We start from the raw sequence: 26,680 nt of genomic DNA, 5'->3' as shown, positions 1-26,680 counted from the left end.
AGATTAGGTAACTGGGCCAAAGTCACACAAGTAATAAGGGGCAGAGGCAGGATTTGAACCCTGGTCCCTGGACTCAAAGTTCAGTCAGAAAGTTCATCCCTCTTTCCATTGCACCAAGCTGCTTCCCCCATTACTGAACCATCAGCCAGCTATTGAACAGTGAGTTGACTTGGATAACTGTGAGGACAGAGGCCTTTGTGCTGGGTGGATAGAATCTTGTCAATCTCACGCTTGGGTCTTTTGTCCTTTTTACCCATCTCACCTTCTGTTTGAGATCCTGGAAGAGCAGACCATGGGCCAAAGAGCAGCAGAGCTAAGAGTGTACCTGGATGGGTGAAGCTCCCCCAGGAACAATGACCTTGAAGCTTGGAGCACAGAGACAGGGGCTGATATGCCTGTTCTTTCCCACTGGGTGGAGAGAAGAGTTCTTGGACTTTGAAGCCCAGCTATATGGGGTAAATGGTGGCAATGCCTGAACCCTAGCTCCCTAGAGGAATTTCAAGAGTTCCTAAAGCCTCCAGATTGTATTAAGGATTAAGATGGATTAAGGTAGGAGGACAAGAATCATGGGAAGTGGTGAATTAGTCCATAGTCAAAAAAGCAAAAACAGTCCCCGCTTTCAAGGAGTTCACATTCTAACATGTCCATCCAGAGTCTGTTCAGGGTAATTTGGAGGTAACCTCAAAAGGAGTGCATAAACCCTAAGATGACCTAGAAAGGCTTCTTGTAAAAGGTAGGATTTGAGTGGAAACCTAAAGGAAACTTGGGAGGGCAGGAGATAGAGATGAAAAGGGAGAGTATTTCCATCATGGGAGACCATCAAAGATAAGGCACAGAGTCATGAGAGTTCTTGTTTGGACTGGGTCACTGAATCTTAAACTACACCAAGGGGAATAAGGTGTAAGAAGGCTGGAGAGGTAAGAGGGGCCAGGTTGTGAAGGGCTTTAAAAACCAGAGTATTTTATATTTAATCCTGGAGGGGATAGAGAGCCACAAGAGTTTATTTAGTGGGGGCGGAGAGGGGGGTCAGCAACACAGTCACACCTGTGACTTGGTAACTGAATGGGAAAAGACTTGAGGCAGGCAGACCTCCCCCCAGTAGCTACTGCCATAAGGAGGGGATGAGGGCCTGAACCAGGGTAGTGGCAATACCAGGGGAGAGAAGGTTCTAGTTAAGAGAGACAGGTATATGGGAGAGTCTCTGCAGTGGGAGGTAGGGAATGTCAATTAGGCAATGACAGCTGGGATTTCAGAATAGGGTAGGACCAGTGGCATGTAGGTAAATGTTTAACAACCAGTTCCAAGGAGAAAGAATGGAAATGTACGCAGGACACACTTTTAAGTTTAATCTTCATTACTAACATATTCTCCATCTTTTTCTTAAGTCTCTAAATCAACAAAACAATAAATCACACCGTGATTTGTAGCAGTTACTGAATTCTGATGTGTAAATGCTCACGATGAAAATTTAACGATGGGTTCTCCTGAGCCAGACTGAGCTGGCTCCAGCACCCTCCTGGTCGGAGGTGTATTCAACACAGAGGAATGAGTTCAGGCATAGTATCAATAATTAGAAACAGGTCTCCTGGGGGAGATAGATGATCAGTCTGTCCTCGATGTTCTCCTAGCTGGAAATATTGAGTCGTATCAGGCGCAGAAAGCCCATGTCACAACAGGCCTGGGGGAGTCCTGACAGGAAGCAGGTCTGTCTGGGAATGGTCTCTAACACTGGAGACCGCCCTGGAGGGAAGACAGAAGCTGGAAGCCTTGGGTCTGGTTTGTAGGAAGCACAATCCCACAATCCAATCCACCGCAAGAGAAATGAGTGGGATTTTCTTGGTAGCACCAGCCTCAGGGGCCCGCAAGTAGGCAATCCCTAATTCAAAGGTTCTAAGGCTCAGTCCTGTAGAGAGAGATGAGAAGTCTCTGGGCAGCCTTAGCTTCTTGAAGGGAGAAAAGAATTGATCATGTTCCTGAAGCTTGAGGAACAGCAGAAAAGTTAGCCTTGATATAAAAGTATGGACTGAACTTATATTTCATTGATACTGTGAACTCCCAGATACGCAAACTCTCTACCAATGGAAATCAACAATTTATAGACAAATAGAGAGAAAGGGATTAGACATTTAAGCTCTTACTATTTGCTAGGCATTTATAGTCTAAAAGAGTTGCCTTGACCCAAATGGTTAAAGGATTTAAACAGGCAATTTTCAAGGGAAAAAATCTAAGCTCTCAACAACTCTATGAAAAAAAAGTGCTCAAATCTACTAATAATTAAAGAAATACAAAAGAAAGCAATTCTGAGGTCCTACTTTATGTGTATTCACTTGGCAAACATAAGGAGAAAGGAACATGACAATCGTTAGAGAGACTGCAGAAAGAACTGTGAATTGATCCATGTGCTCTGGAAAACAGTGTGGTCCCACTCCCCCAAGTCACCAAACTGTGCTCGGTCTTTGACTCAGCAATACCACTGCTAGGCCTATGCCCCAAAGAGATTAAAAAAACAAAAAAGGAAAAGGAACCATATGTTCAAATTTATTTATAGCAGTTCTGTGAGAAGAAAAGAACGAGACTCCCAGAAGTGCCAACCAATGAGGAATGGTTAAACAAATTATAGTCAGTGTACATAATGGAATATTATTACACCATAAAAAATGACAAAATGGATGATTTCAGAGAAGCCTTGTATGAACTGATGCAGAGCAAAGTGAGCAGAACCAGGAAAACAACTTATACAACATTCTAAAGGATAACAACTTGAGAAGACTTTGGAATGGTGCTCAGTGCCAAGGTCCACCACAATTCCAGAGGACTCACAATGAAGCCTGCTATCCATCTACTTGGAGAGGGTTAAGGGGCCCATGATGTACAGTAAGTCATACATTTTGGATATGGCCAATGTGGGAATTTGTTTTGTTGTTCTACATGTTTGTGCTAGGTGGGGGATACTCCTGTTACTGGGGAGCTTGAGGCTGAGGGGTGCTGCTCGAGCTCTGGAGTGCTGAAATACAGTGAGGTCACACCTCATTAGGTGTCCTCAGTAAGTCAGGCATCAATACAATGAGCCCCTGTGATGGGATGGGGCTAGGGTGCAGGAATCACCTGGGAGAGGAAGGGAGACTTAGTTTAACTTTGTTTAAAAAGATCATTCTTATTTTTTAAAAAGATTTTTCTTCCCTATCCCTATGGGGGTTGGGAGGTAGAGGGATGTATAGAGACAGAGAACAGATAGACAGAGGCAGAGAGACACAGAGAGAGAGATAGAGAGTCAGAGAGCGAAAGAGAGAGGGAGGAAAAAGTGCAAGAGAAAGGGGGAGGGGAGTTCGTTAGAGTATCTTTTAATGCACAAGAGAGGACAGACAGAAGGCCAGAAAGAATCACGGACAAGCAGGAAGGCTTTGAAAGTTCCATGTTGGATTTGTTACAGTTTTTAAAAAATATATATATGATTTGTTTATTTTTCAGTTTTCAACATTCACTTCCACAAGAATTTCAATTCCAGAGTTTCTCCCCATCTCTCCCCACCCCCCAAGATTTGTTACAAATTTAAAAGAAAAGCAAGTTATGCATGACAGAGATCTGAAGTTCCACATACTATCCTCCTCTTCCATGATATGTTGATGGAAATGCCCATTTTATTTGGAGTTTGTTCATTCAGATTAATTTTGCTAAAAACAAGAGAGACACTCAGAGAGCACTGGGAAATTCAGGAAATCACCCAGGGTCACACACTAGTGCATAGCAGAGACAGGGCTCAAACCCAGCTCCTCTTGCCTACTACAGTTGGCCCTAGGATGACTACTGCCCCAGTTAAGATGTGGGGAAGATGAAAGAACTGGACTTTGCCCTCCACAATTCTGGTTAATTGTTTGGACAGTACATACCTAATGAGAAAAGGTATCGCCATTCTAGGGACCCCAAATCAATGCCTTCCAGGTAGTGACCCATAGGGTGGTACCATATGGCTAGAGATCTACAAGGTTCCCCCTGGTACAGGTGGTCTTCACAGGATGGTTGCAGGGTTACCATCTAGTAACCTCTGTGGGAATCCAAATTAGTCAGTACCATAAGGCTGGGTGCCTGTGACGGGTCTCTGAGGTGAACAAGGAACTCACCTGGATGTTGGAGACCTACTGTGGTCCAGTCATGGATCTGATCGTCCTTGGTCTGTGTTCATCTCTCCTAGATCTCACAAATAAGGCAAAAGTAGACCCCAAAAGGGTGTGCCCAGGGGAACTCCAGGGGAATGGTGACTCACTGCTTGGCCCTGGTAGGTGGTGCAGGGCAGAGAATGAATATCATGGCTGCCTCTGACCCAACACTGAAAGGATTTGTAACTTTGGTAACAACAAATATTTACTTAGTTCTTACTTACATATATGTCAGGCACTGTGCTACACATTTATTATCTTATTTGATCCTCAAAACAACCCTGGGAAGTAGGTACTATTATTATCCCCATTTTATGGATGAAGAAACTGAGGCAAACAGAGTTAAGTGACTTGCCCAGGGTCACACAGCTAGTAAGCGTCTGAGGGAGATTTGAACTCAAGTTTTCTTTACTCCAGGCCCAGGGCCCTATGATGCAAATGACCCTTCCTGGTCCTTTGATCCTCTGTTACCCCAGGACAATAGCAGGGGGTGGGGTACTTTTTTTGACAGTTAAAAGGAGACAGAGACACAGCTTCCAGCTGGCTCTCTTCCTTCAACCCTGCAGGTAGCAAAATGTACCTGTGAGACTTCTAGTGAGAGGAAGGATTTGGATGTGGGGGTGGACTGGCCCTTCCCTACCCCAGAATCATGACAGCTATTCTCACACGGCTGCTAGAGTGGGTGAACGTGGGCCTGGTCTCCTCACTGCCTTCTCCACTGCCTTCTGAGCAGATGACATTTGAATTTGAAAAGTCCAGAGGTCTTAGACCTGAAGCCAACAGGTAGAAAGAAATGTTTCTTTATCAAAGAAGAGGACCTGTAACGTGAAGAGCCGCTGACCCAGAATGTTAGACGTATAGATTCTAAGAGAGACAGTGCAGAACCAAGGTGAAATGTAGTGTGTCTGACTGACATATGAATCAGTCTTCTGGCAGATTTTAACAGTAGTTTTAAGTAGTAAATCTGTCAATGAAAGGTGGGAATCTTTTGTTTAGTATTTCTTTTACCTAATAATTAAGCAGCTTGTCCTTGGAGGATCAGGGCCTAGGAAGGTTTAAACGTCTAAAGAAGATGAGGAAAGGGAGCTTAGTCCCCCTCTCATTAAAGGCCAGCTTCACTAGGGACTGAACTTTACTTTGTGTCTAGAGCCCAGAGGGGCCCCTTAGGGAGAGGGAGAAGGTGAAGTGCTCTGGCCCCTTGGCCCGGCAGGGACTCCATACTATTAGGTCCAAGTCTGAGACTGACCACCAGGACAGAACAGATCAAGCCCCGATTCAAAGCAGAGACCACCCCTGGAGACATCCTACTACTCGAGGTCCTGAGCATGTCCCCATAGATGTCCCCTGGTCACCTCAGTGAATTTATCAGTGAGCATGGGAAAATGAAGCCAGAGCCCCAGCCATGCTCTCCACCCAATCATCTCATCATATTGATCGGGAAACTCCCCAAACATTTCCCTGGATTTTATCCTAGTTCTCTTACTTACTACCTAAGTGAAGGTAGTCAAGTAGCTTCCCCTGAGAGGCTCTTTCTCCAGCCTCAGCTTCCTTTGTCAATGAGAGCATTGGGTCAGATGGATGGAAGTCCCTCTTTGCTCCAAAAGCCCATATTTCTTTCAGGGGCTTCCTGGTGGCTCTGGAATCACACCATGAGTTACCATCTACTCCAGCTACACGCAAGGCCAGCTCTGGTCATCCATAAACAGAGTCCCAATGCGTCTTTCCTGTTTTTCTTTTCTCCTTAAGTGCAAGGAAATTTCATGGGCTTGGGTAAGGAAGGGAGGTTTTCTGGGAGACTCGTCTTGCTTACATGAGTGATTCTTCTAATAGGAAGTCCCCTTCGCTTCCTCCAGCACATGGCTCCATTCAGTGCTCTCTAAGGAACAGCAGTGGGGCGTCTCTACCTTTCCTTAAAAAGAAACATATTCTTCATTTATTATGACAGGTCCTGTTTGTGCCGAACTAGGAACATTTACTTAACACCCACTTTCCAGGAATCGCATAAGACAATATTCAGACAGCAGGCAATGTAGGTAGTTGTGGGTCAGTAGAAAGAGCCTTGCATTTAGAGTCTGGAAACTTCTGCCTCTATCTACGTGACCTTGGGCAGCCTTCTCTCAATCTCAGTTTCCTCATCTGTAAAATAGAGATAATAATACCTGTACTGCCTCCGTCACAAAATTGTTGTGAGGATCAGATTAGATATGGCCCCTCCAGGAGCATCCTCCCTAACTGGGCATTCATATTTGTGGGTTGGGTGCCTAAGAGGATGATAATTATTTCAGGTTCAAAGGGTGCTCTGTGGGTCTCCAGTCAAAGACTATAGTTTATGAGTTCCCACTCATCCTTAACAGTCAGCCAATAGACAAAATTAATTTAAAACTAAGGCATTTACTAGAATGGCATAAGAACCACCTTAACAAAATATCATTTTGTTACTTATTCCCATTAGCTCCCTTAAGTCTGGGGAATACTTTTCCTTATATACACCAGATAGGAAGAATAGGGACATACATGAAATGGTATGGCAGAGACATAGAGGAAACACATGGCTAAGGCAACTCACTGTGTCTCTGGTACTGCAGGCACCATAATGTCCTTTCTCCTGAGGTCATTATATTACTCTGTTCTCTGTGTAGTACAGCTATTCATGGACAACTACATAGTGCAGCAGAGAGAGTGTTGAGCTTGGAGTCAGGAGGACCTGAATTAAAATCTGGCCTTAGACACTTGACACTTACTAGCTGTGTGACCTTGGGCAAGTCACTTAACCCCAATTGCCTTGCCCTCCCCCTCCAAAAAAAATAAAGTAAAACCTGGTTCTCCCTCTTACCTGGTGCTGCTGCTGTAAGTCCATCAGCTGGTCTGGAGGTGTTGGCCTTTCAGTTAGGGGTGTCCTACCAAACAGCCTCTCCACCCCTAGAGAAGGTATATAAACCCCTGGAACCAGAGAGCTGCTACTGTCACTTAAGAGAACAAATGTACTCCAGTATTTGATAAGCAACCGTTTGCATCTGAACTAAAAAAAAAAAAATCTGCCTGAGTTCAAATCCAGCCTCAACACTCACTAGCTGTCTGATCCTGGGCAAGTCATTTCACCCTGTTTGATTTAGTTTCCCCAACTGTAAAATGAGCTGGAGAAGGAAATGGCAAACCACTCCAGTATCTTTGTCAAAAAAGCCCCAAATGGGCTCTCAGAGAGTCAGATACGACAGAAATGACTCAACATCGTTAGCCCTCCCCAGCAAAAGAGAGGCTAAGTAGCTTCTGTAGGTAAGCAAATAGTAGCACAGAGTAACCCATAGTCAAGCCCAGCTAGAGGCTGTCAGAGAGGAGGGATGTATACCCAGAAGAAAGCCGCATAGTGTGTGTTTACCTGGCCACATATGTGTCCTTGACATGTTCTTTGGCCATGCATGTTTCCTGCACATCTGACACTTCATGTGATCACACATATTTACTCTGCCATCCACTGTGGAAAAACAAGAGATAGGGAAATATTTTTCATTTGATATGTTTTGGGGAATTATTTTTGTGTCACTTAATTGGCTATAATGTTTGATTGAAAAGTGTGTCCCTGTTTGCCTTTATAAAGAACCCATCTGTGGGGGCTTGAGACCTCTGGCTTTGCCTTGAAGCTGAGCTACAGAGGCTCACCTTCCTCTGTCTGCCAGGAGGGGGGGCAGCGGGTATTGTCAGGGGTCCTGTAGAATCATGGGCAGTCATTTTGTTGAGAGGTGTTCCTCAGTCTTTCAAAGTTATTTGTCTTTACAATGTTTCTATTATTATACAAGTTGTTATCCTGGTTCTGCTCACTTCACTTTGCATCAGTTCATATGAGTCTTCCCAGGTTCTTCAGAAACCATCCCCTTCCTCATTTCTTACAGCACAACAGTGTTCCATCACATTCATATTCTATCACTTGGATAAATCACCCTGAGAGGGGCATGATTTATCTATTTATGTTTTTCTTTTCTATTAAAGGGACCATCCCCTGACTACTTTTTAAAGAGGTCTGTTCACTGAATGGGCTTTACCTCACTTTAAGTGAGTACCTGAAAAGGCCTTAGCCTAAATGGTCAAGGTCTCTCATTGCATCTTGGGCCATCTCCAGTCATCCTGATGAATATCTGGTCACTGGACCCACATGGCTCAGGAAGAGAAAGTAAGGTTGGTGACCTTGCACAGCCTTCCCTCACTCAAAACAAAGTCAGATGCAAGCCATGTCATCATTTCTCTGATGTCATGGTCCTCTTCGAAAATGAAGGACACCCACAACAACCATCACTTACGAAGCCATGCCCTGATTGATGGACTTTCCCTCAGTTTCCAAGTCTTTGTCCCCACAAAAAGAGCTGCTATGAATATTTTTGTACACATGGTCCTTTTCCTCTTTCTTTGCTCTCTTTGGGATCCAGACATAGGATTGATATTGTAGGCCAAAGGTGTACACAGCTCCTATCTGATAATAACAGTAGATAGCACTTATATAGTGCTATAGCATGGATGTGTTTTATTTGATCTTCACAATAATGCTGGGAGGGAGGTGTTCTTATTGTTCTGATTTTGCAGGTGAGGAAAATGAAGCTGAGAGAAATAATATGTATACATGTGGCCACTGCACATGCTACAGTTTCTTGGAGCCATGGGTTAGATGGGTGGATGGGGTGGACAGCAAAGGAAGATGAGCAGCCCTTACCCCAGAGGTGCTAATCCTCCAGAACCCCTCATAGATGGGCTGAACCAGGTTGAGGGTAACTGACAGGCCCCAAACCTGTTGGAGAATGAGGGGGATGTCTACCCCAAGCATGTGAAGACTTTCCCCAGTGGAATTAGGGGATGATGACAATCTGTGCCAATAGCCATGAAGGTGGTTGAAACAGGCTCTGTGGAACACTTAGAGTTTGGTCAGACATCAAAGAAACCAAGGTCACCCACTGAATCCTGGGCCACTGCCAGTCATCCTGACTTTTGTCTTGCCACTGGACTTTGATGAGGAGAAGAGTGAGGCTAACTACTTTGTACAAATCTGCCTCACTTAAATCCAATTCACTTGCAAGTCAAGATATCACATGTCATTAATCCTCTTTGAAAATGAAGGACAGGGGTGGAGCCAAGATGGCAGAGTAGAAAGACACACATAGGCTAGCTCCGAACCCACAGCCCATAAAATATCTGTAAAAAAGAACTCCCAACAAATTCTGGAGTAGCAGAAGCCACAGAACAACGGAGCAGATGAGATTTCTGTTCCAGAGAGCCCTGCAAACCTCTAGCAAAAGGTCCTTCGCACTGCAGGCCCAGAGCCGAGCCCAGCCCTGCCTTGGCCATGAGGCACTGAGAGGAGCAGATCCGAGCAGGCTTCAGGGACAGAATCTCCAGCAGCTGTGTGGGTCCCTCCACCCACGGGCCCCAAAGGTTGGTGAGAGGGTCTTCTTGGCTTGCCGAGAGGGGAGTGGGGTCCCCCCATAACTCAAGCCCCCTCGGGAGGCAGCAGTGGAGGCGGCAGGAGCTTGGATCCATTGTTGAAGGTCTCTGCATAAACCCCCTGAGGGAACTGAGCCTGTGAGGTGGCCCTGCCCCCACCTGAGCACCTGAACTTAATCTCACACTGAATAGCAGCCCTGCCCCCACCCAAAGCCCTGAGGCTGGGAAGCAGCATTTGAATCTCAGACCCCAAGCACTGGCTGGGAGGATCTGGAGGCGAAGTGGGTGTGAAGAGAATATTCAGAAGTCAAGTCACTGGCTGAGAAAATGCCCAGAAAAGGGAAAAAAAATAACACTATAGAGGTTACTTTCTTGGTGAACAGGTATTTCCTCCCTTCCTTTCTGATGAGGAAGAACAATGCTTACCATCAGGGAAAGACACAGAAGTCAAGGTTTCTGTATCCCAGCCCAGTCAATGGGCTCAGGCCATGGAAGAGCTCAAAAAGGATTTTGAAAATCAAGTTAGAGAAGTGGAGGAAAAACTGGGAAGAGAAATGAGAGACATGCAAGTAAAGCATGAAAAACAAGTAAACACCCTGCTAAAGGAGACCCAAAAAAATGCTGAAGAAAATAACACCTTGAAAAATAGGCTAACTCAATTGGCAAAAGAGGTTCAAAAAGCCAATGAGGAGAAGAATGCTTTCAAAAGCAGAATTAGCCAAATGGAAAAGGAGGTTCAAAAGCTCACTGAAGAAAATAGTTCTTTCAAAATTAGAATGGAACAGATGGAGGCTAATGACTTCATGAGAAACCAAGAAATCACAAAACAAAACCAAAAGAATGAAAAAATGGAAGATAATGTGAAATATCTCATTGGAAAAACAACTGACCTGGAAAATAGATCCAGGAGAGACAATTTAAAAATTATGGGAGTACCTGAAAGCCATAATCAAAAAAAAAAAAGCCTAGACATTAACTTTCATGAAATTATCAAGGAAAACTGCCCTGAGAGTCTAGAACCAGAGGGCAAAATAAGTATTCAAGGAATCCACAGATCACCTCCTGAAAGAGATCCAAAAAGAGAAACTCCTAGGAACATTGTGGCCAAATTCCAGAGTTCCCAGATCAAGGAGAAAATATTGCAAGCAGCTAGAAAGAAACAATTCAAGTATTGTGGAAATACAATCAGGATAACACAAGATCTAGCAGCTTCTGCATTAAGGGATCGAAGGGCATGGAATAGGATATTCCATAAGTCAAAGGAACTAGGACTAAAACCAAGAATCACCTACCCAGTAAAACTGAGTATAATACTTCAGGGGAAAAAATGGTCTTTCAATGAAATAGAGGACTTTCAAGCATTCTTGATGAAAAGACCAGAGCTGAAAAGAAAATTTGACTTTCAAACACAAGAATGAAGAGAAGCATGAAAAGGTAAACAGCAAAGAGAAGTCATAAGGGACTTACTAAAGTTGAACTGTTTACATTCCTACATGGAAAGACAATATTTGTAACTCTTGAAACTATTCAGTATCTGGGTACTGGGTGGGATTACACACACACACATGCACACGCACACGCACACACACATAGAGACAGAGTGCACAGAGTGAATTGAAGAGGATGGGATCATATCTTTAAAAAATGAAATCAAGCAGTGAGAGAGAAATATATTGGGAGGAGAAAGGGAGAAATGGAATGGGGAAAATTATCTCTCATAAAAGAGGCAAGCAAAAGACTTATTAGTGGAGGGAAAAAGAGGGGAGGTGAGAGAAAAATATGAAGTTTACTCTCATCACATTCCACTAAAGGAAGGAATAAAATGCACACTCATTTTGGTATGAAAACCTTTCTTACAATACAGGAAAGTGAGGGATAAGGGGATAAGCAGGGTGGGGGGGATGATGGAAGGTAGGGCATGGGGAGGAGGGAGCAATTTGAGGTCGACACTCATGGGGAGGGACAGGATCAAAAGAGAGAATAGAAGTAATGGGGGACAGGATAGGATGGAGGGAAATATAGTTAGTCTTATACAACACGACTATTATGGAAGTCATTTGCAAAACTACACAGATTTGGCCTATATTGAATTGCTTGCCTTCCAAAGGGAAGGGGTGGGGAGGGAGGGAGGAAGAGAAGTTGGAACTCAAAGTTTTAGGAACAACTGTTGAGTACTGTTCTTGCCACTAGGAAATAAGAAATACAGGTAAAGGGGTATAGAAAATTATTTGGCCCTACAGGACAAAAGAGAAGATGGAGACAAGGGCAGAGAGGGATGATAGAAGAGAGAGCAGATTGGTGATAGGGGCAATCAGAATGCTCGGTGTTTTGGGGTGGGGGGAGGGGAAAAAAGGGGAGAAAATTTGGAACCCAAAATTTTGTGAAAATGAATGTTAAAAGTTTAATAAACAAATAAATAAATGAAGAGGGAAAAGACAAAAAAAAAGAAAATGAAGGACAAACAGCAATAACATGTATATACATACATATATGTGTGTATGTGCATATATATTTTATAAATATATATAACATATATATTATATATATATATATATATATATATATATATATATATATATATATATATATATATATATATATATATATACACACACACACATATAGGTTACTGGGTCCCCAGTTCGTATATAAGAATTCAGGGTAATAAAAGCAAGTTGGGTTCAGAGTAGCCTATTTATTTTACCCCCCAGAAAATGTAGACAATTAAAGAACTAAACAGAATCAGAAAACACATGAGCACACAAAGATCCCAGAGGAACACAAATAGCCCATAACTTCACATCTGTAAGGTAATCACATCTCAGGGCTGATAAGCAAACAGTGCTCCTTCCTGATGGACTAACACTGTTTATTTCATTCACTGTGATAGGCAAAGCAAAGATCTCTTTATTTCCCGAGTCACTGAACTCCTCTAATCTCTAGCTGTGGATGAACCTCCTCTTTCTCCAAGAAGCAACACTGGGCAGAAAGTCTTTTCTCTCTCCTGCTGTTGAGCTTTCTAACTTGAGATCTCTCAAATTTGGCATCACCTTCAAAATAAACTTCAGAACTGGGGCTGCTGGAGTTATCTCCATGCTCTGACTCTGGGATCAAGGTGCCCAAGAGACAGAAATCTTCCTTCCTCTACAAAGGGTTTGGGGGATCAGGAACAATGACTATGACTTCCCCACTACGGCAAGCAGGCATCGACTTTTGCCATGTGCTTCTGCAGGAATTTTTTCTGGGACGGTCCTCTAGTCTCTGATTTATGCTCTGAAAACTATGGCCAACAGTTTGGCCTAAACAAATTGTGAAGATAGGAATGATGAAATATTCCAAATATGAAGGATACTGTATAGCATAGGAAGACCTAGATGAACTCATGTGAAGCATAGACTTATGAAAAGAAAAGAAAAACAATTTCTACAATGACTATAACAACGTAAATGAGAAGAACTACCACTGAACAAACCAAAAGTGAATGCAATGTCATTATAATGGTCAAGGATGACCTTGAAAACAATACAAGAATTTGTCTCACCCTTTGTTTAGAGGTAGGGGACTGTGGATGTGGAATACTATATATACTGTTATGCTGGATTGGTTTGTTGGTTAGTTTTGCTGAACTGTTTCCTCCCACCCCTACTCCACTACCCCTCTTTCCTGCCCAGGCCCTTTTTTGTCTTTCTTCTTTATTACAAAGTTGGCTCTCTGGATGGGGAATGAGGGAAGGATGTTTTGGGACATGAAGGCAATATAAAAACATAATATAATATATATAATATATACAGATGTCATATATAAAGATCAAAAGTTGTCCAAAAAGTTAACTAAATGTTTTTAAAGTTTACCTGAGTAATTCTAGTGTGACCAAGGCAGTCACACAAATTTTCCGCTTCCACCTTTAACATCCTTCTCTCCACCATAGTTCTGCAGACCCTCAGGTAATACTGGTCTAATCGGTTGCCTTCTGTCCTGCCCTCCAAAGAGGAGAAAGAAGAAAGGGAATCCCCAAAAGGACCAAGGGTGGTCTGTCACCCTCCCTCACAGCTATGACAAGATTCCTTCCTCCTGAGCTCCAGATGGTCAATCACCTTCATGTAGCCAGTCACTGGAACCAACCAGGTTGGTCAACAACAACCAACAGTTGATGACCAGGCACATGTCCACCTCTATGGGGGAGAGGGACTCTGAGAATGACTGAGGGAACACACACCTTCCTTACAAAGACCTGGGAGAGTGACTTGAGCAGGGGTCTCACTACACACTTTCCCTAAGCCTTAACAGCCGTCAGCTCTTCAGGTTTAGCTATTTAAAGCCCCCGGAGACAGAGCTAATTCTCAGTCTTTGTTCTCTCCCTGGCTCAATCAGAGAGGTGTTAACACCTGATAAAGGGATCAGAGAGTAGCAACATCTCCAGAGTCACTTTAACACCTCATTAATACCTTGTTACATTCTGGCCCTTGGTGACTATATGCGAGTGTGTGTGCGTGGAGGGGGGGAGAACCCCCTCCCTTATACTGACCAAGAGATTATAGAGCTACTTCCCCCCAAAAATTAGTTAGATGCATATCAGGAATCCATGGATAGTTCCAATTAGGAAAACCATTGGAATTTTGAAATGGTAATACATACCTCTAACAGTTATTGGGAAGATCAAATGAGATGGCGTTTGTAAAGCACTTACCACACACCTGACACATAGTAGGTGCCACACAAAAGCTGGTGTTGGTGGAGGTTTGGAATAATTTTCATCCGCATGTATTGATACGGTATTTTCACTGATGGGGACTATGGATGACATCTATAAGCATTAAGGTTTGTAAAGCACTTAACATCTATTATTTCATCTGATCCTCTTTGAAATAATGGGGTGGGTGCTAAGGGACTGAGAGGGTTTGTCACTTGTCCAAGGTGGACACAGCTAGAAAATGTGTGAAGCAGGATTCCAATCCTGTCTTCTAGGTCTGGCACGGTTCCTGCACTAAGACCAATCAGATGCCTGTTTTTTAAAGAAGGGTCATCATTACAGATTTTTCTTTTCTTTTCCTTTTTATTTCCTTCCAGCGAGAATTTGAGAGTATAGTGGATGGAAAAAGGAGCTTCCTCACCTCAAGCATCTTTATTGGCTCTTTTGTGGATTAACTAGACCGGTGTTTATCCACAGGGCCTAGGAAGAGTTCTTCCTCAGTACTGTCCTTGAATCCTAGCTCCTAGTTAATGAAAAATGGGGGCAACACAAGCTTTAGAAATAGCCTTCAGTAACCTCTAAGCATTGTGGTGGAGTGGCTAGCATGTTGGATTGGGTTCAAATCCTACCTCAGACACTTACCGGCTGGGGGTGCCTGAGTGAAGCTCTCCAGGCCTCCTTTTCCTGATCTATAAAATGAAGAGACTGTTGTTGATCCCTCAGTCACTTCCAGTTCTCTATCTTTGCATTCAGGAATCCATCCTTCCGCCTTTATGCAAGGGGGAGGTTTGGCCAGTGGGACCCAGTCCTTGAGGAATGTGCCAACATTCTCAGCCAATAAGTCATGTGGAAATTTTCTCAAGCTCACTTCCAGCCCTGAGTGACTGGTCCTATAAGATGGTGAAATCTTATATATAATTGGCTGTAGAGTCACAAGGCCTGATGACTTAGACTGTGGCTGACCCAGACCTGAGTGTGCAAGGTGGAACCTCCCAATCTCTAAGCCTCCAGCTTCCCTTAGGGTATGGGAGGCTGGTTGTACTTTCAGATGGGGGGCTGAGTCAAGATGGGGGTGGGAGGAAGGTAGTAACTCACCTCAGCTATCTCCAAAATCCCAGGGCCAAAAAGAGTACCTGTGGTTTAGCCAATGTTTAGCCATTCCCCAGAACACAGGCCAGGAAAGGAGTAAACTTAAATCTCCTTAAATCATACCATCCTGAAGGAACTGAAAACTTATAGATCCCTAGATGTATCTCTGAAAACAGATGCACAAAACCCCTGAAGCTTGGGACAGTGCAATGAAAGTACACAGTGAGAGCAGAGTCCTTCTTTAACAAAGAGTTAAAAGTCAGAAAATATTCTGGGAAAAAGAGTAAACAACAGAAAAAAAAATTCTGACCATAGAAAGTTCCTATGGTGATAAGGAAGATCAAAACACGCACTCAGAACATAACAAAGTCAAAGCTCCTACATCCAAAGCCTCCAAGAAAAATATGAATTGGTCTCAGGCCATGGGAGAGCTCAAAAAGGATTTTGAAAATCAAGTTAGTATGAGAATATATGTGTATGTTTATAGACAGCTATGTATACGTGTGTGTGTGTGTGTATCCCCACACTTAATTGTAGCATTCTTGGGGAGAGGGGGGAGAGAGGGGAAAAAATAAAATAAATTAATTAAAAGGGCACAGCAGAGAACAAAAGAAAACCAACAAAGAAGCAAAGAAAAACTGGGAAGCTTTGAAAACAATGTATTATACTTATTATATAGGTTTTCTTGAAATGGAAATTTGTTTTATATAGAATCCTCTTTTGTGGTCTGCTGTGTATATGGCAATTTTGTTTTCTTTTCTCATTTTGTATTTAAGTGTAAAATGAAGAATTTACCAAAGAAAAGAAAATCAAGTAAGAGAGGTAGAAGAAAAATTAAGAAGACAAATGAGAGAGATACAAGAAACTAATGATACTTGAGTGATCGAATTCTTTCAAGGGAGACCCATTCCATACCTGGCATTTGGGGATTCCCAGCTCCCCAAACTGCATCATATATTGATGGTTTGTGTACAGGGAATTGCCTGACCTCCTTGAGCCCTTCTCCATATGTGACCAGAAGATTTTTGTCTTCCAGGTCATTCACCTACAGTTGGTAACAAACACTGGTGCCAGTGCATGTCCACCCATTGTCCCCTGGATGCAGCCTATGCTCAGTTCCAGTCAACCTCCTCCTTGGGACCCTCTCCAGGCAGGGACAGTTCTACAGCTCTTGCCAGCATGTTCACCTTTGCCCCTTACCCCAAAAGATTTTGGATCCCATTTGTTTGAGGAGGGAATGATGGGGGATTGGGACCTGGACCCCTAAAAGGAAAAGACTATGTCTTTGAAAGCAACCCAGTCCTTGAATTTTCCCATATATTTCAGTAGCTCAGATTACTGGCCTCTACCCAAGGCATCTGGCCCACTCCAGCTCACCTTGGTTACTTAATTAGCTTACTTGCCACTCCTTAATTCCACTCAAATTTTCTCACAGTCTTTTTCTGTATAAAAGTACCAGTCTTACCTCCATTAAATTTTGCAGATTCTTAGAACCTTGCTTGCCCAATTGGTGTATAATAAAACCTCACTACTCTGGCTGAGGAAAACAAAAGAAAATAAAGAAAAATGAGTCAACAGCTTGGTAAAGAAGACACAAAAAATACTGAAGAAAATAACAGACTAGGCCAAATGGTAAAAGAGGTACAAAAAGCCAAGGAGGAGAAGAATGCCTTAAAAAGCAGAATTGACCAAATGGGAAAGGAGGTACAAAAGCTCACTGAAAAAAGTCATTCCTTATAAATTAGAATTGAGCAAATGGAAGCTAATGACTTTATGAAAAATCAAGAAGCAATAAAACAAAATTAAAAGAATGAAAAAACAGAAAACAATGTGAAATATTTCACTGGTATACTTTCAGCTGACCACATTCTCCTATTTGTCCACAAGCACACAAGGAACCTCTGTTAATCTGATGTCCATTCTTTCCGATACTTAGGTGAATGACCATTCTGCAAAGGGAAAATCCAGGTGACCTGTTAACTACAGGAGATACAAGGTGATGAAGTCAAAGGGCTAGTGTAGCAGCCAGGAAATACTTTTTTTATTTCCCTTCCTTGGTACATGACCAGAAGTGGGCAAGAGTCCCACCTGCAGCAGAAGGGTCTGGCCAGGCACAGGAGTGCCCTGCCCAGCAGTAGATGACCATCCTAGTAGAGAGATACATCTGACGATCCACAGAGGGAGAAAGGACTTCCAGGGCTAGGTCTTAGGAAGTGCTTTGGACCTTGAGGTTGGAAGAATGAGCCCAGAGGGCTTGCTACATTACTTTTCCCCTCAGGGCTCTAGGGGTAACATTGACAGGATTGTGGCTTCTAATACAATATTCCTGAGCCCCCCACTTTTGTGTTCCCAATTATCAATCACCTGTTGAAAGCCATTAGCTTTTGTAGAATGTATGTGACCAGGGGGACCTTGTTCTTTCCCCTCTTAGCAGAGTCCTCATGACCCCTTGTTGCTGAGTCAAGTCAGGTTTCTTCTTGCTCCACTGGGTTTGGAGGACACCAGATCTTCCCTAGAGGGATGGCTACCACCTCCAAATTTCTCCAAACCTTGCAGTTCCCTTAAAGTCACTGCCTCAGCACAACCCTCTCCAAGTTGCTGTTCAGGTACTTCCCAGGTCCTGTGGTGACTGCTGCCAGCTTTGGTGGCCTCTGCTATCACCCCCAGGTAGTTTGGGCATACTCCTTTTGGAACACTCATTCACTTAAAATCAGAAAAGAGTAAACACAAAAGAAATATCAGCTTCCCCCAACCAGGTCTCTGCTTTAGGCACCTGAGAAAGCTGGGTCAGTCCCTGCTTCCTATCCACTCCAGCTATTCTGGCCCTCCCTCCCCAACCTTGCCAAATTCTTTTATACCACTGCCAACTGACTGCTATCTACCTTCTGCACAAGATCTCTCCAAACCCATGTCCTCAGTCTCTAAGGGCTTTCATCTACTCAGTTCCCACCAGGGACTAAGCCTTGTTGAATGAATGCAGACTTCTTTGACATCTGCCCTCTTCCCCCTCCCCACGCTCCCCTTTCCACCTCTTCCTTTGGACACACTAATCAATTCAACAGTCCCACTGCTTTTGGAAAAAGGAGTATCAACTCCTATCCCTGAGATTCTCCAGAGCAATCTCCTATGCATTGTTTCCCCATTAGATTGCAATCTCCTTGAAGGCAGTCTTACTATTTGCATCTTAAGTACTTAGCAGAGTGTCTTTCATATCATAAATGTTCATTCATCCATTCATAGTCTAACCTATTCTGTAGTTCATAATATTTGAGACTTTTCTAAGGCGCTGAGACTTGAGTAGGGAATCCACAGCCAGAATATGTTAGAAGCAGAATCTCAATCCAGGTGTTCTTGACTCTGAAGCAGGTTATATCCTCTATATCAGGCCGACTCTGTTATTACTGTGAATTTTTAATTTTTAAATTAATTTTACAAGCATTTATCTCTCCCTCTCCCAGCTGCACCCCAAATGAACCATTAAAAAATGAAAATTGAACCCTTGTATCAAATATGCCAGGTCCCACAAAACCAATACTCACATCAGTCACATTCAAGAATTTGGGTCTCCTGTATTCTAAGCTTATCACCTTGATGGCAAGAGGCAAGCCTTGTGTTTCCTCATCAGTGCTCTGGACTCAGGGCTTGTCTGCATTGATCAGAGTTCTCAAGGTGTTCCAAATGGTTTTTCTCTATAACATTGTCATTATATAAATTGTTCTCCTAATTCTGAGTACATCATTCTGCATTATTTCAGAGATCTTCCTACTTTCCTCTGAAATGGTCTGTTTCATTATTTCTTATGGGACAAAAATAGTGTAGTATTTATTAAGCTCCTGTGCTATGCATCTTACAATCATATACCATAACTTGTTTAGTCATTTACCAACTGATAGGTACCATCTTAGTTTTGAGTTTGGGGTGACTATGAAAAGACATGCTATAACTACTTTTGCAGGTAGGTATCCTTTTCTTCATCTTTGATCTCTTTAGGGTACATTCTTGGTAGTGGTATCACCACGTTAAAACTTAATGACTTTTGGGAATGGTTCCAAATTGCCTTCCAGAATGGTTAGACCTTTTCAAAGCTCCACCAAGAGGCCTCTAAGGTGCCTCCAACATTATTACTGTGAGTTATTTGGATGGTAAGGGTCCAAGGGGAAGGAGGTGCTATCTGTCTGGCAGTCCTAACTTTATTTTTCTTCCAAGGGAAGTTAGATCAGGGGTGGTAATGAGTTGGGAGGACTTTAGGACCTTGTGGAAAATCTGTACCCAGAACTATGGAGACCTAGGTATGAATTATACTATTCTAAGTAATCTTTGGGAGAGGGCAATACAAGCTAAAGAGATTGTTTCTTTTTTATCATATGGTTCCCAATACTGGAACCAGTCCATGTGAGTCCAGGGCATGAGGCACTAGATACACAGGCTACAAACAAAAACCATGTGATTATATAAATATATGCGGAAACAAAAGCCTTTTATAAAATAGAATGCCCATTGAACAAAATGCATAGGAAGAAAAGGCTTTTTCCTTACTCGAAAATGCTCAACTGGGTCTATGACTTACCCACTTAAGTGGGATGTTCATTTCAGTAACGCAGATTGCAAACTATCCATACCTACCCATTTGGTGCCACTTCTGTCCATGCCATCCCATTAGTTCATCACAAGGGACCTATCTAATGTGCCCAAAGCCTTTCTTAGTTTCTCTTGACATGGCAAGGATGCTAATAAGAGAGCGCTTGGACCACTTGCCTATCATCCCTCACTCTTGCCTTTGACAATGCCATCTTTCTCTAGCCTACGTTTCTTTGATGACATCTTTTGTTCCTGTTCTTTGATATTTCTCATTGACTTTAGTTGACAGCCTGCTCAGTGGTTGTCCTTTGTTCTGGATGAAGACCAAAATGATATCACTATGTTGGGGTCAAGGTACAGTGTGTCTGATGACTGTGGCCCATCAGACCAATACAGACTTGGAAGGGTCTACCACAGGTCAGGCACAATTAGTCCACATGAACATTTGGAGTGGAGATGGCTCTAAATTTGGACATCTCATTTCTTTTGAGTTACCGCAATTCTGTTTTGCTCATAGATCACAGTGCCTTCTTTGATGGGGTACAATACCCACCATGTAGCTCTCCATTATCTTTTAGGATATTCATTAAAAAATTCTTCAAGGACTTTGTGTTCCAAGTTTCTCAGGCATACAACTCAGAATGAATTTTGGCATTAAAAAAGTGGGTCTCTATTTCTGAAAGAAGTCTAGGGTCATTAAAGGAGTTTTGTTGTACCTTAAAGGCAAACTGGCCTTCTCCACTCTGTTTAATTCTGGGCTCAATTCGTTGTCCATTTGTACCACCTGTCCAGGGTATGTGGGATATGTGTGTGTATGTAGATTATATATATATGTATATATATATATATATATATATATACACATACATATATACATATAGGCACATGTATGCATGTATATGTATGTGTGTATATCCATATATATGTGCATATAATACATATATACATCCCATATCTATATATACCAATCAATCTATCTACTTTATTCAAGCTTTAAAGGCTATTGATAGAATTGCATGTCATAATTTCTACACAGGCTCTCTATCCCATTGCTGTCCATCTTCACCAGTAGACTAGATCCAGGACTATTTCTAATCTTCCTTCTCTCCCTCCCTACTGGTTACTTTCCTTCTTACAAACACACTCAAATCTCTCCATCCTTATGAGACCAAAGGTTGGACAGGACAGCTTCTTGCTAGCCATGTATATGACTTAGGGCTGAGGGGGTCTGGAAAATGTGAGATGATTAGATAGTCCCTTTATTGGCTGTTGAGTGAAAAGTAGCAGTGACTTCTAAGAAAGTGATTCTGCCCCTAGATCTCTTCCTTCAATCTTTCAGAAGGGTATCGTGTTGACTTCCTGAGAAGGGTGGGAAGGGGTGGCAGCCAGAATGGGAGAGGGCATGGGTGCTCAGCTAGGCGAGTTTGAGCCTGGGCCTCTGGCTGCTTCTTCTTTGTATATCTTTGTCTCATACTGGGTGATTAAATACTAATCTTGACAGAGTCAGGATAAGTCCAGGTTTGTACGTAACCTTGTGAGTTGGAGAGGTTTAGATATCTTAGCTCCTCAATCAGTGCTGGCTGCATTTTGTTTTTTGTTGTTTTTTTTTTTTTTATATTTCCAATATACTTTATTAGACTTATTTAGCATTATCATTCTTTTTTTTTTTTTTGAAAATAGTCCATATAATTTATTTTTTTTATTTTTATTTTTTAATGTTTAACAATCACTGCCATACAATTGCGATTTTATCCCCCCCCACCTACCCCCACTACCCCCCACCCTCCCCACAACTGCATACAATTCTGTATAGATTCTACGCTGGCTGCATTTTGAAAGGATTCCCTAGCAGCTGCTGAACTGCTCTTGGAGACAGTGATCAGCAGCTTGAGCAGAAGCCCCAATCCCTGGCCTAGTGGCTAGAAGACATTTACTATGAGGGAGACAGTGCACTGCCAGCGTGAAATGTGGAATGAACAACTAATTATTTAGAAGTCCCAAAAACTAATTTATGTTATGATGAAGTTGAAGAATATAAGTTGAGACAATATAAGTCATTTTAAGTTAAGTTGCTGAATCCCATTTCCTATCAATGAACATTTCTGAGTGTATTTGACATTTCATTTCTACACAGAAAATACCTGTCCCACACATGATTTGTATAGTATAGTGAATGCCTTTCTTCTTTTCTCTTTGGAGAGCACTAAACATGGGCTACAACCCAAGTCATTTTTCCCAGGTCGATAAATTAGATAAATGATGAACCAAAGAGTCCAAGGCAAAAATCTGATCCTCTCTCCTCAAGAGTTAGACTTCCCCTAGGCTCCTTCAGGACTGAAATTTGATTTTCAAGTTTGTGGGTCCTGTGAGAAGGGCACCTTGGTGGAGAACAGAGAGGGGCAAGTGCTTGAGCCCCTTGGGCTTAGCAACAGTATCTATTACCAGATCTGGAAAAAAAACCCAACAAACCTCTTATTATATCCCATCACCCCTGTATCTTCCCTTTCTTAGTCAGTTTCCAGCTGCAGGTTTCCCATCCCTTATGTCTTGATTAATGTACCATTTGTCACAATGCATCATTCTTTTTTTGTAATTTATTTATTTTTAGTTTTCAACATTCACTTACATAAATTTTAAATTTTCTCCCCCTCCATTCCTCTTCCCTTAGCAAGACGACCTGCGATCCAATATAGGCTCTACATATACGTTCTTACTAAACTAATTTTCACATTAGTCATGTGGTATAGAAGAATTATAATGAATGGGAGAAACCATGAGTAAGAAAAAGTAAAACAAAACAAAAAAGAAAATAGTCTGCCTTGCCTACATTCAGACTCCATAGTTCTTTCTCTAAATGTGGATGACATTTTCCATTGTGGGTCCTTTGGAATTCTTTTAGGTCCTTGCATTGCTGAGAAAGGCTAAGTCTATCAAAATCAGTCATCATAGAATGTGGCTGTTACTGAGTATAATGTTCTCCTGGTTCTACTCACTTCACTCAGCATCAGTTCGTATAAATCTTTCCAGGTTTTTCTGAAGTCTGGCTGTTCATCATTTCTTATAGCACAATAGTATTCCATTACATTCATATACCACAACTTGTTTAGCCATTCCCCAATTGATGGGCATCCCCTCAATTTCTAGTTCTTGACCACCACAAAGAGAGCTGCTATAAATATTTTGTACATATGGATCCTTTTCCCATTTTTATGATGCCTTTGGAATACAGCCTTAGAAGTGGCATTGCTGAGTCAAAGGGCATGCATATTTTTATAGCCCTTTGGGCATAGTTCCAAATTGCTCTCCAGAATGGTTGGATCAGTTCACATGCTCCACCAGCAATGAATTAGTGTTCCAACTCTCCCACATCTTCTCCAACATTTATCATCTTCCTATTTTATCATGTTAGCCAATCTCATAGGTGTGACATGGTGCCTCAGAGTTGTTTTGATTTGCATCTCTCTAATCAATAGTGATTTAGAGCATTTTTTCATATGATTATAGAGAGTTTTAATTTCTTCCTTTGAAAACTGCCTGTTCATATCCTTGGACCATTTATCAATTGGGAAATGACTTGTATTCTTGTAAATTTGACTTAGTTCTCTATATATTTTAGAAATGAGGTCTTTATCAGAGACACTAGTTGTAAAAATTCTTTCCTAGTTTTCTGCTTCCCTCCTAATATTGATTGCATTGTCTTTGTTTGTACAAAAACTTTTCAATTTAATGTAATCACAGTTATCCATTATGTACTTCATAATGTTCTCTATCTCGTTTGGTCATAAATTCTTCTATTCTCCATAAATCTGACAAATAAACTATTCCTCACTCTCATAATTTGCTTGTAGTATCAGCCATTATACCTAGATCATGTTCCCATTTGGACTTTATTCTGGTATAGGGTGTCAGATATCGTTCTATGCTCAGTTTCTGCCATACTATTTTCCAGTTTTTCCAGCAGTTTTGGTCAAACAATGAGTTCTTATCCCAGAAGCTGAGCTCTTTGAGTTCATCAAACAGCAGATTGCTATAATTATTGACTGCTGTGCCTTGTGTGCCTAACCTATTCCACTGATTTGCATCTCTATTTCTTAGCCAGTACCAAGTGGTTTTGATGATAGCTGCCTTATAATTTAAGATCTGGAATGGCTAGGTCACCTTCCCTAGTGTTTCTTTTCATTAGTTCCCTTGATATTCTGGACCTTTTGTTCTTCCAGATGAATTTTGCTATTATTTTTTCTAGCTCTATAAAATAATTTTTGTTAGTTTGATTGGTATGGAACTGAATAAGTAAATTAATTTATGTAGAATTGGCAGGTAGACTCCCAAATATTTTATGATGTCTATCATAGTTCTTGTTGTTGGGCTCTGTTAGTAATATATAGAAATGTAGGTGATTTATGTGGGTTTATTTTATATCCTGCAATTGTGCCATAGTTGTTTATTATTTCACAGTTTTTTTTCCACTTGATTCTCTAGGATTCTCTAAGTATATCATCATATCATTTTCAAAGAATGATAAATTAGTTTCTTCTTTGCCTATTCTAATTCCTTCAATTTCTTTTTCTTCCCTTATTGCTTAAGCTAACATTTCTAGTACCATATCGAATAACAGTAGTGTTAATGGACATCCTTGTTTCACTCCTGATTTTATTGGAAATGCATCTAGCTTACTCCCATTACATATAATAATGCATCATCTTTTGAAAGCCTTTCTGAAGGTTTGGTCTTGTACTTTACAGTAATTCTTATGGAATGTGTGCATGGGTGCTATGATATCTGGGGCCAGAGAAAGATTTCCCAGCCCATTTTGTCTGAAAAACTTGAGTTGGAGGGGTTGGAGTTTGGTGGACTACAAACTCAATCTAAGTCAACAATGGGATGGCAGGCAAAAACGTATATAATCTGATGCTGTGTACATAATGTGCAAATTTAGAGAGATGTGACCTGCTCTGGGGAATATTGGGAGGAGAGGCATCATGACAGGTCTTAAGATTATCCCGCATGAGGAGTGGTTGAACCTAGAAAATAGTCAAAAGGAATATTATAGCTATCTTTGGGTATTTGAGCAGCTGTTTTATTGAAGAGATTATTCTTATTCTTCTTGGTCACATAGGGTAGACATAAGTAGTGCAAAGGGGTGAATTTAGATTTGATGTTAGGGAAAACCTAATAATTAGAGCTCTCTCAAGCTGCTCTGAGAGGTAGTAAGCTCCTCTTCCTTGGAGATCTCCAAGTAAAGGCTGTATCATCACCTTTTGGGTGTAGGGTGTGTGTGTGTGTGTGTGTGTGTGTGTGTGTGTGTGTGTGTGTGTGTGTGTGTGTGTGTGTGTGTGTGTCAAACACATAGCTTTAATTTTTTTAGTATCTTTTTTAAAAATTTAATTTAATATTTTATTTTTCCCAATTACATGGAAAAAAAAAATTTTAACATTCTTTTTTTCAAATTTTGAGTTCCAAATTCTCTCCCTCCTCTTTCTCCCTCATTGAGAAGACAAGCAATTTGACATAGGTTATACATCACACAGCCTTTTAGAGTGCTCTCTGAACCAGTTTGAAATGTAATTGGGGAATGTTTAACAAAATAAAAATACAACACAGATAATGTTAATTTATGGTTTTCTAAGTCAATATATATCCCATAGCGATCCTTTTTCATGTGGGAGTTGGATTAGACAGTTCAGAAGTTCCTTTACAACAAACTGTGCCTCTGTGACGGAAGGAAGGAAGAGAGGAGGGATGGTAGAAGGGAAAGAAAGCTATAAGGGATATTGGAGACCATTCAGTTTGACTTTTTTTTTTTTTTTTGACTGGTTCTCCCTGTCTAAAGCAGGCTGAGAAGTATAGTGGTTACTTCTAAGTGATCCTACTACTGATCTCTACAGGAACTTGAACCTGACCTGGCTTACAGCCTGAAGTCCCCCACTCTGGGACTCACCATATTGGTGCAAAAATTTGCTGACATCTGATAAGCATAGACCTCTATAGTTTAGAACTCACACTCAAGAGATCTTAGTCTCCCTGGTAGATGGGATTACAGGCAATTGCCACCTGAACACCTTTTACAGAAGAGGGAACTCGGTGCTGAAAGGCTTAACCACATTCACACAGCAAGTCAGAGGTAGCGCCAACACAAACCCAGGTTCCTCAATTCCCAGTTCCGGGTTCTGTCAACACAGCTGCCCCTTTAACCGAGTCGAACAAAATCCTTTGAGTAAAAAGTGATTCAAGAGGTGCTTCCACTCTGATCTCGGACTTGAAGTCACGTATTTGTTTTTAGCACCCCATGTTCTCCTTCAAGGCCAGACTTAAGGCCTATTTCTTCTGTGAAGTCTTCCCAACTCCTAACCCTGACTGAGGCCCACCTAGAATTATCTTTCTTTTCAATTTCCATAGCACTAACTACATATTTCATTTGGCACTTAGACACTAGTGCCACCTTGTATCGTTTAGTTTTCTTTACAAATAAATATTTGTTATATATTTATATATTACATATTTGTTATATTTACAAATGTATATTTGTTACATGTTTGCAAATATTTGTCTACATGCATGTATACATAAGGGGATTAGCACATGTGTAGAGTGCCTTTGAAGATGTCTCCTCCTGTGAAAGAGACTAGGGGGCTGCCAGAACTGTGATAATGTATAACAGAAATGCTCTGGAGAGATGGTAGAGTGTGCAGAGACATTCTGTAGCTGGTTCAGGTCTGCCAATCTCGTGGTGTATAGGAGGCTCTTG

The sequence above is a fragment of the Notamacropus eugenii genome, chromosome 5 (assembly GCF_028372415.1).
Source record: "Notamacropus eugenii isolate mMacEug1 chromosome 5, mMacEug1.pri_v2, whole genome shotgun sequence".
Taxonomy (NCBI): Eukaryota; Metazoa; Chordata; class Mammalia; order Diprotodontia; family Macropodidae; genus Notamacropus; species Notamacropus eugenii.
The sequence above is the reverse complement of the archived record's forward strand: the minus strand, read 5'-3'. Positions refer to the sequence as shown.